This window comes from Tamandua tetradactyla, chromosome 5, assembly GCF_023851605.1.
Source record: "Tamandua tetradactyla isolate mTamTet1 chromosome 5, mTamTet1.pri, whole genome shotgun sequence".
Lineage (NCBI taxonomy): Eukaryota > Metazoa > Chordata > Mammalia > Pilosa > Myrmecophagidae > Tamandua > Tamandua tetradactyla.
The window spans coordinates 143,937,922-143,957,008 of record NC_135331.1 but is presented as its reverse complement, the minus strand read 5'-3'; the positions used below and the strand labels follow the sequence as shown (position 1 = coordinate 143,957,008).

The 19,087-nt window shown below is 38.5% G+C and overlaps 1 pseudogene; it reads right to left on the bottom strand.

Annotated features, from left to right (window-relative positions):
* Positions 1-357, bottom strand: LOC143682790 (transmembrane protein 230 pseudogene; annotated as a pseudogene).
* Positions 358-19,087: the final 18,730 nt, after the last annotated feature.

The window sequence follows — 19,087 nt, the reverse complement described above, 5'->3', positions numbered from 1 at the left end:
CTAGTTGTCAAAGTCTGGAATGTCATTGTAGGAGAAACCCTGGTAGGGTTTTTGGAGGCAAAGCACAGTAGTAAAACATGGCAGACACACCAGGATGCCAATGCTCAGGATGGTAACGGCTCAGTCTGCACCCACCCACCACATTGCTGATGTACCCCACCAGCAATCGGGAACCTATGATCATGAGAAAGGCACCAAATAAAAACAGCATGTTAGCAAGGGCAATGGTCTTATAAGAAATCTTAGGAAGGCTTTTCTTAAACTGAAGGTCAATGTAGCCATCATCTATGCTAGAGAGTCTTGAATTACTTTACTACTGAGGATTCCAGTAGCCAGGTTGGTAGTAGACAGCATCATAACATGCCAGTATATCTAGAGTCAGAGTGACTGCCCTGCTCCCCAGACCTCTCCATGGTTGGCAGTCCTGACAACTGAGCCTGCATGGTCATCCTCCAACCACTCCACCCTACTGCCCCAATTCCTCATATAGCCTTTGGATGGCCTTTTCCTAGATTTGGCACATGCTCTTGTACTGCAGTCCTTTAACTGGTTTCTGGAGCATTGAGAAAGATGTTTCTGCTAGTTCTAGCTGGTTGTTCAAAGCTTCTGTGTGTGCGTGTGTGTGTGTGTGTAGCCCTGAAGCTTATCACTCTGCCATTTTGTTCAGGTCAAATGTTGAAATCTTAATTGTCCTTATACTGCTAGTGGCTCCTTGAGGAAACATTGCCCCAAATACAGATTAGTTTTGCTGTTATCAGCTATGGTGAAACTAGGTGTGACAATTAACAAGAATCTGGTCTAACAGGAAAGTAAAACCAAAGGATACATCTGTGAATCACTGTGAGGCTGAAATGAAGATATCAGTTAGGACCACAAACCTCAAGATGGCCAGGGAGGGACCTGAGTACACTGACCCAACAAAAAGTTAAACAAAGGGCATAAAACCACCTGTCATTAGTACAGTACTTTTATTTTCTTGGCACTTTTCATGCTTAATGTGCCAACGAATCTCACTCAGACCCTTGAGGAATGTGACGCAGTGTGTGGAGCCCCATCTCCAGTCGACAATTGGATAAATGGAGGCACAGGAAGCTTCAGCAACTAAAACATTCATTCAGCAACTAAAAACAAGTAGAATCCTGGGTCTCTTGAGATCCAGTTTTTTTTTTTGTTTTTTTTTTGCATGGGCAGGCACCAGGAATTGAACCCAGGTCTAGGGCATGGCAGGTGAGAACTCTGCCTGCTGAGCCACCGTGGCCTGCCTGTCCTGATCTCCAGTTTTGTGTTGTTTCTTTCATATTCCCATTTCTTCTCAGGTATGAAGCTTTTGTTTTACCTTCATTGAACCTATTTCTTTCTGGACTCTGAATAAGGGAAATGTCTTGGACATTTGCCCAGGACAAGAAGCTATATGTTAAAAGAAAATAATTATAATCTATGAATTGTCCCCTGAATTTTTTTTGGAAGACTGGATTTTGGCTTCACCCTCATAGCTTCTCTTGATTCACTCAACGCCCCCTTCAGACACTTTCTTAATTGGTGTCTTGCAGCTCCCCCAGTTCTCTGGAGGAGAAACACAGAAATTTCTCTGTACTGAAAGTCTATTCAAAACTGTGAGTATATGGAATTGTAAATATTAGGCACTGTTTTCACAAAGAAATGAAGCTGGGTCTAAGTTTCCTTGGAGCAAAGAGAGAGAAGTTAATTATTGTATTAAACTTCAAAGCAGGAGACTTAAAAAGAAAATAACTGTTGGATGTTTTTTAATGAATTCCCCTTTTGAACCCCAGAAAAGTACATACTCTGAAAAGTATTTTCTTATTGAACTTGATTTCTTGTCTCAAGAACTTGAAAGCTGAGGCTTTGGGAATAGCTTAATGGAAATGGGGTTCACAGGAGGAGTCACTGAAGAAGCAGCCAAAACTTTAACACATAGTTGAAAACTTAAGAAAGTTTCCAGTGAAATATTGTTTTAAAATTATTTCTATTAATGGAGTGTTTGCAGAAAATAAGCTAGTAATGTGAGAAGCACAAAAACGATTATGAATATTCCCCAAATACTCTGAATCTGAAAGTGTGTTTCAATTATAGTCACTTAGGTAGCTGTAAATTATCTGTGAAAAGTAATTGATTCTCAACTAAGGTGGCAGTAAATAAAATTGCAGTGAGTGCAAATTTTCTTCTATGCACCTTTTTCTCAATTGCAACCTATGTTGGGGACAATAAGGCAAAGCCAGCATTAGGCTGAGCTTAGGAAAGGAAGGTAAATTGGAGGCAGAGAAGAAGAAATGGTTTTGCAAGTTGCCTTCAGAGTATTAAAGGAAGAGGGAGAAAGGGAACCTGCGCTTTACCTAGAAGTGTGCTGTGTCTTTATGAAGATGGAGAAGTGAGATGGGCTGTGTGTACAAGGGACTGCTGACAGATGCTTGGGTTGAAGTTATGGTGAGACGAAGTAAGGTTGTTAAGGGCGTTAGAGGGAAAATATATTAATTATCTAAATTAAATTATTTTTGCAACTTCCATTATCAATTGACTCTGTATCCCTGGGACCACACTCGGACCTGTGAGGGGGTGGTAACATAAGAGATGCATTCACGGCTTGGAGGGGGCAGAGAGGGCTTCATTCTGAAGATGAAGACGCAAGTGCTTACCATACCACTAGGAAGTTGAGTTTGACCAAAGAGAGTCTCTGCCCTCTACCCAGTCACAGATTTCATCAGTTGCTGCAGAACTCACAACTGTCCCTGTGCATAAGCCGCCCAGGAAGCTTTTGGAAGAATTTGTGGGTACGGTTGGGGAAAAGTGCTTACTTAGGGATGACTGACAGGTTGAATTTAACTGACTGGGCACATTTACTTTCATATTAATGGGATCTTTCTGTCCATTTGCCTCTAATGAGCCCTTGTAGTAGCATCTAAGTAGCTGCAAAGTGACAGCTGTAAGGCACGGACACTTGGCAAATTATAGCTTCAACAATATTTAGAAATGTTTAACAAGAGAAAGTTAAATTTAAAAATCCATTCATATTATTACTAGGCTTTCAACATTACATTTGTCCAAGAAAGAAAAGGAGAAACCATTAGGTTCTATACACATTAGTATAAAGAATTAAAAAGTTTTGATGGCTGTAAAATAATAGCTTTTAAAGTGTCTTATTGACCTATAAGCACAAAAAAATTTGATAGTGTCTATCTAGGATTTGAAGAAATTGTCATTAAAAGCCTTGATGATGAATTTCATGTAGCCATTTCAATCATAAGACCTGACAAAAAGTTATAAAGAAATAAGCTCAAATTTCTTCCTGAAAAATCTGGAAATATTTTATTTGAAGGTTTTATACAAATGTGATACTTTATATTTTCCTAGTCAGTATGATAATTCCTCTATCCAACACTTCAGTTCACCCCATCATTTTTTTTTTTTTTTTGGTCTCCATTTCATAACATGAAAAGATTGTGAAGTACATGGAGGACTAGATATGTAGAGAGAAAAAAAGACTCTGGGGGATGCAAGGGTAGTTCAATGGTAGAATTCTTGCCTGCCACGCAGGAGATCTGGGTTTGATTCCTGGAAAAGCCATGTTCTTTTCCTAATCCAGTCTTGTGGGGGCAGACCTATTGTTTAAGGAGGGACCTTTCTGATTAGATGGTTTCCATGAAGATGTGACCCACCCATCTGTGGGTAACACCTTTTGATTAGGTGGTTTCCATAGAGATGCATCTCTGTCCATTCAAGGGTCTTAATCTGCTTACCTGTGTCCTGTAAGAGGGAACCATTTTGAAAAAAGCTCAGAGCCAACACAGAGACATTTGGAGATGCAGAAAGAAAATGCCCCCAGGGAAGCTGTTTGAAACTAGAATCCAAAGGAGCAGGAGACACCAGCCCTGTGCCTTCCTAGCTGACAGAGGTGTTCCAGATGTCATTGGCCTTTCTTGAGCCAAGGTATCTTTCTTTGGATGCCTTACTTTGGACATCTATATGGTTTTAGAACTGTAAACTTGTAACTTAATAAATCCCCTTTATAAAAGCCAACCCATTTCTGGTATATTGCATTCTGGCAGCATTAGTAAACTAAAGCAATTGAGGTTGGAGAAGACCTTCCTGGAAACTGATGTTTAGCCTACACCAGGAATATTAATATCTAACTCCTCTATTAGCTCCCTGTGAAGTCCTCCTAACTCCTCCAGATAACCCTACTTTAGCCTCAGATGCCCCCTTGACCTTTAAAATTGTTTTTTGGGAAAGTTGGAAATCCTGGGAATTATTCAGGAGAATTACAGATTAATTTATGTTGCAAAGGGCAATAAATCTATGACAAAAGGCAGCCTAAAGGAGGATTAGGAAACAGCTGTGCTCTCATTTTCAGGACTTTCTATAATAGTGTTTATCTACTTTTTTTATCACCACAATTGACTTGAAGGATTTTATCCATATACATTAGTAACAGTTGTTCATTCCATCTCTGATGGAGATGGTATGTGTGCTGGTTTGATAGGATCAAAGTGCCCTGGAAAAGCCATATTTTAATCCTGATCCATCATGTTGAGGCAGCCGTTTCTTTTAATTCCTATTCAGCACTATAGTGTGGGAAATAATTAGATTACCTCCACTGTGATGTGACACACCCAATTGTGGGTATTAGCCTTTGATTAGAGGGAGATGTGACTCCACCCATTGTAGGTGAGATCTTGATTAGTTTACTGGAATTCTTTCAAACAGGAAACATTTTGGAAAGAGCCATGAGAACCAGGAAAGCCCACATAGCCAGAGACTTTGAAGATAAAGAAGGAATACACCCCCGGGGAGAACTTCATGAAACAAGAAGCCTGGAGGGAAAGCTAGCAGATGTCACCATGTTCTGTTTTAATTTTGCCACTTTTCTATAAGTCCATAATTATTTCAAAATAAAGAGTTTACAAAAATCTTCCTGACAATCTGAATTCTGCACTTTCTACTCTATATTATTGAAGCCCTTCATGATCAGTACTAACCTGTTTGTTTGCCAAATTCTGTTATTTTTGTCTCTGCAGCTTCTAACACTGTTGGCCTCTTCCTGCTTGAAATGTTCCTTTCTTTGCTTCACGTTACACTTTCTCCTCCTTGTTTTCCTTTACTCCAGTTGCTCTATTTGAACATATTTTCCTTTTACTTCTCTTAAGAAGGGTATTTACCAGAGTTTTACCATTTACTCTCCTTTTCTTCTTTCTATATGTTCCATTTTGCCTTCTAAATGAAAATCCCAACTACTTAGCATGATTGCAAGGCTCTTTGCAATGAGCTTCAAGCCATCCGCCCAGCCTTGGTTCCCGCAAACTCCCATCTCCCTCTGGCTATGAACAACTTTTGTTTCATAGACAAGTATATCATTTCATGCCTCTGAGCTAGGTGTTGGGTAGTCATTGGTGAAAAAATAACATAACCCTTCTTCTTCAAGAGGAAGAAAACAAAAATAAACAAGCAAACACATGAATAAACAAATACATAATTACAAATTGCCATAAGAGCTAGCTAGAAAACCAATGGCATGCAGTGATGGAAAATAATGGGGTGGGAGTGGTTAGATAATTTTAAATAAGATAATCAGGCAAACCATGTTTTAAAAAGACTGAATTTTATAAAAACCTACTCATTAGAAAATTTTAGTAATATAGATAACTATGAAAATCTATGCCAAAATCACCCAGAATCCTATCATCAGAAATAATCATCATTAGCAGACATTTTAAAGCATACATGTGTAGAGAAGGTTAAATAAATAGACCAAAGTAATCATACCATATATGCTGCTTTTTTTGTTTTGATTTGGGTGTCCCTAATGTTTGACACATTATCAGAGGTTTCCCAAGTCATAAAGTTTACTAGTTCCATATTTTTAATACCATCCCTCAAGGGACTTTGCCAATACTTTTTTTTTAATTGTAAACAACAAACATACAAATATTCTTGACATACATTCTTTTTTTTAAACTTTTTTTATTAATTAAAAAAATTAACAAACAAAACATTAAGATATCATTCCATTCTACATATACAATCAGTAATTCTTAATACCATCACATAGTTGCATATTCATCATTTCTTAGAGAATTTGGATCGATTTAGAAAAAGAAATAAAAAGACAACAGAAAAAGAAATAAAATGATTATAGAGAAAAAAAAGATTATACATACCATACCCCTTACCCCTCGCTTTCATTTACCACTAGCATTTGAAACTAGATTTATTTTAACATTTGTTCCCCCTATTATTTATTTTTATTCCATATGTTCTACTCTTCTGTTGATATAGTAGCTAAAAGGAGCATCAGACACAAGGTTTTCACATTCACAGAGTCTCATTGTGAAAGCTATATCATTGTTCAATCATCATCAAGAAACATGGCTACTGGAACACAGCTCTACATTTTCAGGCAGTTCCCTCCAGTCTCTCCGCTACATCTTGAACAGCAAGGTGATATCTACTTAATGCATAAGAATAACCTCCAGGATAACCTCTTGACTCTGTTTGGAATCTCTCAGCATTGACATTTAGTCTCATTTCACTCTTTCCCCTTTGGTCGAGAAGATTCTCTCAATCCCTTGATGTTAATTCTCAGCTCATTCTAGGGTTTTTCTCAGTCCCTTGATGATGAGTCTCAGCTCATTCCAGGATCTCTGCCATACAGACATTCTTGACGTGGTTACAATCAATGGTTCACAATATTATCACGTAGTTGTGTATTCATCATGATGATCATCTTTTTGAACATTTGCATCTCTCTAGCAAAAGAAAGAAAAATACCCAATATATGCCATACCCCTTACCCTTCCCTTTCATTGACCACTAGTATACTCAATTTATTTTAACCTTTGTTCCCCCATTATTTGTTTATTTCTTGTCCATATGTTTTACTCATCTGTCCATACTGTAGATAAAAGGAGCATCAGACACAAGGTTTTCACAATCACACAGTAACACTATGAAAGCTATATCTTGATACAATCAACTTCAAGAAACATGGCTACTGGAATGCCACTCTATGGTTTCAGGTACTTCCCTCTAACCTCTCTAATACAGCATAAACTAAAAAGGGGATATCTATATAATGCATAAGAGCAACCTCCAGGACAACCTCTCGACTGTGTTTGAAATCTCTCATCCACTGATGCTTTATTTTATCTCATTTCTCCCTCACCCCTTTCAGTCGAGAAGGTTTTCTTAATCCCTTGATGCCAAATCCCAACTCATTCTTAGATTTCTGTCCCACATTGCCAGGGAGGGTTATACCCCGAGAGTCATGTCTCATGAAAAGGGGTGGGGGGTGGGGAGGGCAGTGAGTTTGCCTGCCGTGTTTACTGAGAGAGAGAGATTACCAATACTTTTTTGATAATCTGCTTAATATATTCTAGGATGTATCCAGGCATTACATTAAGTTATACAGGATTAAAGGCCCTCATTCTTATTCTGAGCACCGTGTGCTTCAGTCGTTTAAATGAGCTATCTGGACAGGTTGAATCAGATTATATGCTAAGAAAATTTAGGTTCCAGACAGAATAAACCTTTCTGGCTTTGGTCTCAAAGAGTAGGTGAGGTTCTAAAATATAGACAACATGCATGCTGTTTTAATAAAAAAGCATTACATGTAGCTTCATATGGATTCAAACTAAGTGAAAAAGTTGTTGAATTCTAATAAATGTGTCTTCCCAGTAATCGATACTGGATCTAAAAGACAATGATTTTCAACTTTGGCTGCCTATCAGAACACCCTGAGGTGAACCGGAAAAAGGTGAAGTAGAATAACCGGCTGTCCCTGGCATAGGAGGTTGAGGCAGCAAGACCTTGACAGAGCTGGTATTGCCTAAGCTGGGCATTGATGCATAAACCTAGCCTCAAACAGCAGAAAATGAGGAACAAGACCATTTCATCAGAGGCAAAAGCTCATCCATGAGCCCTGAAGCATGATTTGGCCTGGCATGTGTGAGGAAGTAGCTCACTTCTCCAGTACAGTGATTCAGTGCTGTGAGAAGGGAACTCTAGGAGCTTTGGCTGAACATACAGGTGAGGCCCAGAAGACCAAGGGGCTGGTTTGCTACTCTAAGGAAAGTTTTCTCTCAACCTCTGTGGGGGCTCAGTAAAAGGATTATCCATTTGTTCATTTTTTACAAATTTGTAAAATCAGTTAAGCTACTTAAATGTTCTTTAATTAAAAGCTTTTGTGACAATTCTTGCTTGGCTTCCAATTTCTCACTTTAAGCTAATTTTCTATGTTTATTACACAAAAAAATAAGTGTTCTAGTTTGGAGGCTGCCGGAATGTGATATACAAGAAATAGGATAGCTTTTAAAAGGGGGAATTTATTAAGTTGCAAATTTGCAGTTCTAAGGCCATAAAAATGTCCCAATTAAAGCAAGTCTATGAAAATATCCAAATTAAAGCACAAAGAAGAGGTTACCTTCACTCAAGAAAGGGCTGATGAAGTTCAGAGTTTCACTCTCAACTGAAAAGGCACATGGTGAATACGGTGACATTTGCTAGCTTCTTGTTTCATGAAGCTACCCCAGGGGCATCTTTCTTCTTCATCTCCAAAAGGTCTCTGGCTGTGTGGGCTCTTGTGGTTCTCATGGCTCTCTTGTGACTTTGTTGCTCTCTCCAAAATACTTCCTTTTTTAAAGGATTCCAGTAAGCTAATCAATACCCATCTGGGATGGGTGGAGTCACATCTCCATCTCATCAAAGGTTAATACCCACAATTGGGTGCTTCACATCTTCTGTGATGATAATCTAATCAAGTTTCCAAACTACAGGACTGAATAGGGATTAAAAGAAGTTGCTGCCTCTACAAGTGGATCAAGATCATAACCTGGCTTTTCTAGGGTACACAATCCTTTCAAACTGGCACAATGAGTATTCTAGTTTGCAAACTGCTGAACATGATATACCAGAAATAGAATGGCTTTTAAAAAGTAGAATTTAATAAGTTGCAAGCTCACAGTTCTAAGGCTGTGAAAATGTCCAAATTAAAGCAAGGCTATAGAAATGTCCAATCTAAGGTATCCAGGAAAAGATGCCTTAGTTCCACAAGGCTGATGATGTTCAGGGTTTCTCTCTCAACTGGAAAGGCACATGGTGAACATGGTTACATCTGCCAGCTTTCTTTCCAGGTTTCATGTATAATGAAACTCTCCTGGGGGCATTTTCCGTCTTCATCTCCAAGGGTCTCTGACTGTGTGAGCTCTCGTGGCTTTAAAACTTTCCAAAATGGTTCCCTCTTAAAGGGCTCCAGTAAGCAACTTCACCATGAATGGGTGGAGAAACATCTCCATGGAACCCATCTAATATATATATATGCATATATGTATATATATATACATATATACATACATATGTATATATATATACATATATACATACATATGTATATATGTAATATATACGTATATACATATATATGTAATATATATACATTGGGTTACAGTTCCATGAGGTTTTATTTTTTTTCTTCTAGGTGCTGCGAGACACTGTGACCAACAAAAATATCAATATAATGATTCAACAGTCATACTCATTTGTTCAGTCCTATCTTCTCTGTTATACTCCTCCTTGTCTTTAAATAACATATATGCAATAAGAAATAAATTTCAAAGTACATTGTAACAATTAGTTGTATAACAGATTTTAGAGTTTGGTATGGGTTACAATTTCATAATTTTAGGTTTTTATTTCTAGCTGCTCTAAGGTACTGGAGGCTAAAAGAAATATCATTATAATGATTCAGCACTCACACTCATTTGTTAAACCCGACCTTCTCTGTATAACTCCACCATCACTTTTGATCTTTCTCCACTCTTATGGGTATTGGGGCTTTCATGTTGGAAGGGGCTGTCGATAATATGAGATGGGGGCATGGATCTGGTTGAGGTACTGGAAGGACTGGGCTCTCTGCATTTCAGGACTTATCTGGTCCAGGGACCTGTCTGGAGGTTGTAGGTTTTGGAGACAGTTACCCTAGCACATGAAACATTTGTAGAATCTTATATAATGCCCTCGGTATTCTTTAGGATTGGCAGCAATGGTTTGCAACCTAGCAATATTAAAGGAGGGTTCAAGGACATGGCTTTTCTGGGGTACACCAGAGATTCAAACTGGTATAATGAGTCTTACTCAAATCTGTGTGTTGCTGCCTTTGCTTTGGTTTTGAGGAAATTCAGAACCATACTTAAGGCCTAATCCAATGCCTTTCCAGACTCTATCTAGCTGCCAATTTTCATCTCCAGATTTTAATCTGAAATCTCATGGACCATGCTCTCCCATCCATTCCCAGGTCTGTGGTGGACCTTCCTGATGCTGACTGGATCACCCCTGAGTAGAGGACTTGTTCTTCTCACTGGACCCTCCCACAGCTGGACCCCTGCCCCTGGCCTGTTCCACACCAGGGACCATCAAGTCCATGTTGCTTCCCCTTCAGGCCTGACACATCTAAAAGTAACTTGACGTGTTGAGAAAGAAAAAGCTGGCTGCTGTGACTGAGAAGAGTGAAGGTACATAGGGAGCTTATCATGGAGGACCTGGTAGGGCATAAGAAGTTTGGCTTTTATCCCAAGTACAGAGAGATGATAAATCTCATCATTTTACTGTCACATACAGACAATGTGCTCACAGCCAAGTAGAGACCACACGCATTTAGAGAGTAACTTTGAGAAGTAGGGTTTAATTATAAATTATATGACCATGAATCACCGGAAACAATTATCAGTTAAGAAAATACTAGATGTAATTCCAGCTCTCTTAATGATTTTTTCTGTGGTGGTGGGTATTTGGTGGCTTGACTCAACTTTCCTATTTGAATAAATGATTAGTGATTGTAAATTCCACTGGAAAACAAAAAGCAGAATGCCATGTTCCTTTATGGAATAGAGGTCTTACTTTTAGACTTGTACTTCTTAATTTTTTTAAAAAAAAAATTATGATCAAATTTGGGACTTTAAAAATTACAGGCTCTTGAGCCCAAACCCAGACCAAATGAATGAGAATCCTTCGTGCTGGCTCTTAAATACATATAGTTAAAACTGTAAAGGTGTTTCTAATGTGTATACTGGATTGAAAACTAAGGTTCCAGTTGATTATCAAAATTCTATTTAGCTTCGTATAAGTGCTCAAATAAAAACTGAATCTGGAGGCATTTATTTTTACTTTTGAAATGCTTTCTCTAAGGATTTGAGGCCTTACTTCTGAAACACTGCTGGAAAACCCTATATTCTACATTCCTTCTCCCTTAACTCTCATTCAATAAACATCTTAAACTAAGCATCAGTAAGAGGAAGCAATAGTGATTATTGCCTTTGGCCCCTTGAGTTTCAGCTTCACTCAAATTAGAGAAATTCCCCATACATTCATTTTTCATGTCACTTCACATTTTTATATGAAGAAAGCTAGCTGTGGGATTCTTTTTAATGCGAGTTTGTTCCCTAAGGACACAGGCAATAACAGCACCACCATCACAAACAACAACTCCATCAAGCTGTAGCACAAATTGAAATGTTAAATTTTTAAACTTGTTCTTGAAAAAACAGATTCAAGAGGTCATTGTCCATTTTGTACTCAGAAGGTAAAGGAAGGTAATCACTTGGTCATTTACTGAAATCATCTCATTAATTAAAAATATCAAAGAAGGCCTAGATGATTATGATAACTCAAAATGATAGATACTGATGTGGCTCAGAAGGAATAAGATTTCATAATTCAGAAATTAAACATACTGAAGTCATCTGCTTGGACTATTAGTTAACTCTCTATGCCAACTTATGCAAGCACATGATTGAGTTTCCTTTGTTTTTTATAGAAACAATAGAAATCAGTATCTGTAAGAGGAGAAATGCAGGGCAGTGTGTCTAAAATATTCTGGATAAACACCAGATGCTCATTAAATGGTCCATGTACATTTCCACCCTCACAGACAGGTAAAACCATGTGACTTCTTCTGGCCAATGAGCTGTGAGTGACAGTTACTTGCCACCCCTGGGCTAGCAAGCTCTCTTTGCCGTGGTAACTGGTAATTCTGAATGGTGGTGACTCCATGAACCTTTGTCTCTGAGTGTCTGTGTGCGGAAGGGCTCCCCAACCACAATGCCCATGTAGCTTGAATGAAGCATTAACCTTTGTTGTAGTGAGCCACTGAGATTTTGGATTTTGGATCGCCATATATCCTATCTGAATGTCACCAATGCAGGCTTATGTCTTAGATCCCCAAGACATGGATCCCTTTGCTCAAAGCGTTTTTGGAGACCAAAATTGAACCTATGGAGGAGGCATAAGTTAAAGCAAGCACACATTTTATTTCACAACCTTTTTGGCCAGAGATCTCCGATGCTTTATTCAGTCTTAAGAATATATTATAAGTCCTTTCTTAATCATTCTTAATATTTCCTGATAGTAGCAGTCTCCGTTATATCCTTTGAGGTTGCTGTAGAGTTTTGTGGGTCAGAGCCTGCAAGAAAAATTGATCTACCTGGTATTTGGTGGCTTTGAGCTTGCTATTTTCTCCCTTTGGCAACTCCAGTGGTAATTTCAGTACCTAAGGAAATGCGGAGGGACTCAGTATCTCACACCCACTGTGCTGGTTTGAAACTGTTATGTACCCCAGAAAAGCCAGGTTCTTTTCCTAATCCAATGCTGTGGGGGTAGACCTATTGTTTAGGATGGGACTTTTTGCTTAGGTTGTTGCCATGGAGATTTGACCTACCCAGTTGGGGTGGGATCTTTCCGATTAAATTGTTTCCATGGATGTTTCTCTGCCCATTCAAGGTGGGTTTTAATCTGCTTACTGGAGTCCTTTAAGAGGGCATCATTTTAGAAAAAACTCAGCACCAACACAGAGACATTTGGAGATACAGAAAGAAAATGCCCATAGGGAAGCTGAAACCAGAAGCCAAAGGCTCAGCAGAGACAGTCCTGTGCCTTCCCAGCTGACAGAGGTGTTCCAGATGTCATCAGTCTTTCTTGAGCCAAAGCACCTTTCTTTGGATACCTTAGTTTGGACATTTTTAAGGCCTTAGAACAGTAAATTTGCAATTTAATAAATCCCCTTTATAAAAGCCATTCTATTTTTGGTATATTGCATTCTGGCAGATTAGCAAACTAAAACGTATATCTTCTGAGCAGCTTCTTTCTAAGCATTCAGGCATTCAGGACCACAATTATGGAATCCCATTAGGCTGTGGAAGGAGTTCTCTCTAGCTTTGTTTTGGTGAAAATTCCTTCAGCGGTTTCCAAATACCAGCTTTGGACCTTTAGTTATAGAAATTAGTATATACAATTTCAACATTTGTTTTTGCACTCCTTATAATCTACTGGAGGAAAAATTCATAAAAACAAGAATAAAATAACAATGAAACAAGTGACAAAATGCAGAGAAATAAATCAATGAGTTGTCAGAAAAGAAAACTGGGAATTCTCATAGAAAAAAGTGAATTCAGATCCTAACCCTAATCCGAGTTAACCTACACCAACCTTGAACACGGGGTAGGAAGATAGGCAAGTAGAATGGCGTGTACAATGACCTGGTTGTGATCATGAGGCATGACTGGAAAAAAGCAAGAGCTAGAGAGAAGTGGGAAAGATGGGACAGGAGAAGACTGTGGAAAACCTTGAATACTGTCCTAAAGGAGATAGAACTTTAGTGTTTGGATAATGGGGAACCTTGACTTTTTTCTTTTTTTTAATATGGAGAGCGTCATAATTCTAGTGACATTTAGTGATGATAGTTTGTCAGTCACTTAAAAGTTCGTGGAAAAGGCAAGGACCTGAAAGTGAGGATGCTTCCGTGGTAGATCTCGATCTTGTCTGGAGGTAGGAGGCTGGTAAGGAGGTTGTGATTAGAAAAGGCAGTGCAGATCTGAATACATATTAGCTTGTACTGTGTTCTAGGTGCTGTGTTAGAGGCATTATATATATATATATATATATATATATATATACATGAAAATATTCATTTAATTTTCACTACAACCTAATGAGATAGGTACTGTTATTATTTGTGCTTTACAGATCTATAATCATTGAAGTCAAATAAAGTCATGTGCGATAGTTTGAAAGGATTTCTGTACCCTTAAAAAGCCATGTTTTAATCCTGATCCAATCTTGTGGGAGCAACAATTTCTTTTAAACCCTATTCAGCACTGTATGTTGGAAACTTGATTATATTGTCTCCATAGAGATGTGACTCACCCAATTGTGTGTATTAACTTTTGAATAGAGGGAGATGTGACTCTACCTATTCGAGGTGGGTCTAGGCTTTTTACTGGAATCCTTTAAAAGAGGAAGCATTTTGGAGAGAGGCCCATTTTAAAATGATGAGAGAAACATGGGAGAATGACAGCAGAGCCAAGAAGCAGAGAGTCCGCCTAGCCAGAGATCTTTGGAGATGAAGAAGGAAAACATCCCTGGGGAGCTTTATGAAACGGGAAGCCAGGAGAGAAAGCTAGCAGACACCGCCATGTTTGCCATGTGCCTTTCCAACTGAGAGAGAAACCCTGAACTTCATTGGTCTTTCTTTAGTGAAGGTAACCTCTTGTTGGTGTCTTAATTTGGACATTTTTATAGACTTGCTTTAACTGGGACATTTTCTTGGCCTTAGAACTGTAAACTACCAACTTATTAAATTCCGCCTTTTAAAAAGCCATTCTGTTTCTGATAAGCTGCATTACGGCAGCTAACAAACCAGAATGTCATGTAATCTGCCCAGAGTCTGATGACTAGTAATCTTCCATCTAGCAACTAACAAGAGATGGAACTGGAGAGTGGTAGAATCGTGAATTGTCGTGATACTCTCCAAAGGGAAGCTGAGGGGGTGAAAAACTTACTTTGGGTAAAACCTCCTGTGCCGGGTTGAAATAATGTATGTAGCCTAGAAAAGCCATGTTTTAATCCTAATCCCATTTTGTAAAGGCAGCCATTTCTTCTAATCCCTATTCAGCAATGTATGTTTAAAACTTTAGTTAGATTATCTTCCTGGAGCTGTGACTCAATCAAGAGTGATTGTTAAATTGGATTAAGTGGAGATGTGTCTCCACCCATTCCAGGTGGGTCTTGATTACTTTACTGGAATCCAATAAAAGAGGAAACAGTTTTAAAAAAGTGAGAGATTCTGAGAGAGCAGAGAATGACATAGCCATGAGAAACAGAGTCCACCAGCCAGCAACCTTTGGAGATGAAGAGGGAAAACACCTCCTGGGGAACTTCATGAAACTGGAAGCCAGGAGAGAAAACTAGCAGATGATGCTGTGTTCGCCATGGGCCTTTCCAGATGAGAGAGAAACCCTGACCATACTCGCTATGTGCTTTTCCACTTGAAAGAGAAACCTTGAACTTCAATTGACCTTCTTGAATCAAGATATCTTTCCCTGGATGTCTTAGATTTGACATTTCTATAGACTTGCTTTAATTGGGACATTTTCTCAGCCTTAGAACTGTAAACTTGAAACTTATTAAATTCCCCTTTTTAAAAACCTTTCTGTTTCTGGAATATTGCATTCTGGCAGCTAGCAAACTAAAACACCGCCCTTTAGAAAACTAGGAAGTGTTCTTGCTCCATCCTCAGATAACAGTGCTTCTCTTTGGGACCTAAAAAGGGCTGACAGGGAGAAGACCTCAAGGTAGCTTATAACCAGGCCACTTCTGCAGCAAGTTCTCTAAGTAGGATGTCCCAAAAGCTCAGTAATATGTGCTTATAGGGAAGGAAGAGTGTATGTTTTCGTGACATAGATATGTCTGAGTCAGGTACTGCCACTTCCTAGCTGTGAACCCTTGTACAAGTTACTTAACCTCTCTGAGACTTAGTTTCTTTATGTGAAAAATGGAGCTATGATACTTCCTTCCTCATAGGGAGTGAGTAGGTAAAATGCTTAGCACCTGGCAAATAATAAGTGCTCATTAAGTGTTAGTTATTTTGCTACTACTCAGCATCATTGCACTTTATTTCATTAAACATGTTTAGCTAAGATAGCCCAAGAAGAGGAAACTGCAAATTGGAAAAATGTTAGCATAGCTACAAAAGAAAATGCTAAACCTACAGGAGCAAGTTGAGATACACCTGATATCCATTTTCTCCTTCTCAAGGAACCTTTCAGACTTGCCCTATAGATAATGAAAAGCTCATTATTCTTTTCTCCTTTGCAGCCCTTCCTTTCAGAGTTTGACAAAGGGAGAAAGTGCAAGTTGCCTTATCTAAAACAGTGAAGTAATTGGTTGTCTGAGAGGCATTTTGCATCTAATTTTCCCAAGAGGAAAGTTGCTGGAGCCAGACAGAGTGTCTGGGCCCCAAAGGCAGCCTCTGGACCTATAGACTAGAATATGTTTTCCAACAGGATGCACACACATCCGTGCAGTATATGCATGCAAAATATAGCTGCATGTTTACAGAAGGGATAAGCCGCTCTGTGCAGTGGAACAAAGCTGATTTTAAATATTCATGTGCAAAGACCTCAGTTCGGTCTTTGTAAACTGCCAGTCACACCCTTAGCCAAAGGAGATTGAAATGATCCATCTCTGAAAACTGCTATAGCAATCTCTTTCCTAGGGGCTGGTTTTTGCTCAGTTGCAGAGATGCTTTTGTTTCTCAAGATGGCCACTCCCTTTCTTTCAGTGTTTGTGCTTCTTTATGTGTCAATACAAGCGAGAAAATATCTTAATGGGGTGTGTGTCTGAAAACCAGTTAGTGGCAGAATGTATTTTATTTGCTTTGTGCTTTTCCAAGGTATTTGGTGGCCTTTGAGCACCACCTAGTGGCAATGAGTAGCCAAAGTTAAAAAAAAAAAACAACCAAAAACAAACACAAATGCCAAAACCTGGGCAATTTGGAGATGGAAGAAAATATCAGAAGCAATTGATTCTTTTTCTTTTCAAAGAACTAGAGAGCATGGCGTTTCCAAAGCAGAAATGTAACCAGGCGTCGCAGTCACCATTACTGCAACTGGGGCCTTTCCTTTCTTCTTGTTTTTGTTCCTTTGGTCATCTAGGGCAGTTTTATTATTATCATTGGTGTCATTTGTTTTTGAAAAAAAAAAATCCACACATTTTGGTGATTGTAGTATCTATTCCATGAGGTTTCTATCGAAATAGATATTTTGGTAGGAATTTTTATTTCAGTGCAATGCAAGTCTACACATCCCCACCACCACTTCATGACAGTCTCCGAGAAGAGTTATGGAATTCTAGTGAGGAGAGAGCCATCTTCTCTTCTTATTGTAGCTGGGGCCTATGTGTCATTCCTTTATGTTACTGTTCTTGTCAAACCACCTAAATTCACATTTATTATTTGGCGCTCACACTATTAGCTCATATCAACTTCATAGCCATGTAGGTCTTTTGGATGAGACACGCTGCTAAATCCAGCTCTGTCCCATCCCGTCAAGCACAAACAATGACAAGGAAGATGGGGCACACAGTCTTCCTTTTACTCTCATCAAGTTTTGTCTTGTTGGTTTTGGTCCCAAAGTTGTTGGAGACCACTGAAGTCTTTTTATTTATCTTGTCCGACTGTGTGTATGTCATCTAGAAATTTAACAATAATTTTGTCCATATCTCTAAGTTGTTGGTCAAAATATTGAGTAAGATAGAGCCTACAAGTGCTGTCAGGAACAGCAGAATTTTCTGTCCAGGACGATTAATCAACATTTTCAGGATTTGGTTCAGGTATTTAGCTGCCTACTGTGAAGTTAAGAAAACAATAATCACAACGACAACGTTTTTTATCTTTTATATCCAGAACTCGAGCCAAACCCTTGTATAATTTCCAATGATTATGACAATCCTGCAAAGCAGGCATTCTTACCCTTATTTTTCAGATGACGTATGGAAGGGTGGAGAGATCAAGTGTTATACTCAAGGTCACATTTAATTGGAAGTGGCTGAGCTGGATTTGAACATATAGCTGACTAATTTCAAGATCTATACTCTTTTCACTATACCAAACTGCTTTGTTGTTTCAATTTCCCAGAGGCACGAATCTCTAAAAGATGACTGGCGATCAAAAAGAGCAGAGAAAGGGAATTAAAAGTCCACAAAAGTTCAGTTTGAAACAATTGGTATTGTTGGTACAATCAATTCATAATTAAAGCAAGTTGGAACTGCACACTCATAACTATTCCTGAGAATGTAACAGTCATGCTGTGATGAGAGAGTCTGTCTGGGTTTTCTCAATATGATAGATGCAGTAAGTGCCAGCCACTTATTAGTGAGGTGAATAAGTTCAAATTTGCAGTAAAATGTGTGCGTCTAGTACAATGACAGTGCATCCTTGCATCATTCCTGACCCAAATGGGGATGCTTTTAATATTCTACTCTTTCTTTCTTTCTTTTTTTAAATTTTCTACTCTTAAGTGTGATGCTTGCTGTAGGTTTCTGTTTGATTTCCTTTTTTTAGAATGAGGAAGTTTCCTTCTGTTTCTATTTCTAGTTTATTTAAAGCATTTTTAAAAATCAAATGCTTTTTTCATATCTAGTGAAATAATCGAATTAAAGTCTTTATTGTAAAATATGTCATCATATGGAATAAGTTCATAAAACCTATATATATGTGTGTATATGCGCATTCACAGTTCAAAGAGCAATATTAAAATGAGAACCCTTGTGTGAACCCATCTCATCAGGTTAAGAGCTAGAACATTATCAGTCCCTTAGAAGCCTACTGCATGTCACTCCCCAGTCTGATTCTCCTCTTTTCTCCTCAGAGGTAACCATTATCCTCACCTTTGTGTTATTTGCTTTTCTTTATGGTTCTACCACCCATCATATATCATTAAGAATATATAATTTACTTTTGTCTATATTCTAACATGACAAATGGAATCATACTGTATTTATTCTTCTGTGACTTGCTTTTTTTTTGCCTGGCATTATTTGTGAGATTTATCCATATCAATGCCCATAGATGTGATCCATTCATTTTCATTGCTGAGCAGCATTCCACTGAATGGCCATGCCATCATGTATTCATTTGTCTTCCTGTTGATGGACAGTTTGAGTTGTTTCCAGATTTGGATTTATTGTAAATACCATGTTCCAGAAATTCTTGTATATATCTGTTAGGACACATATACCAAAGTTTCTTTTC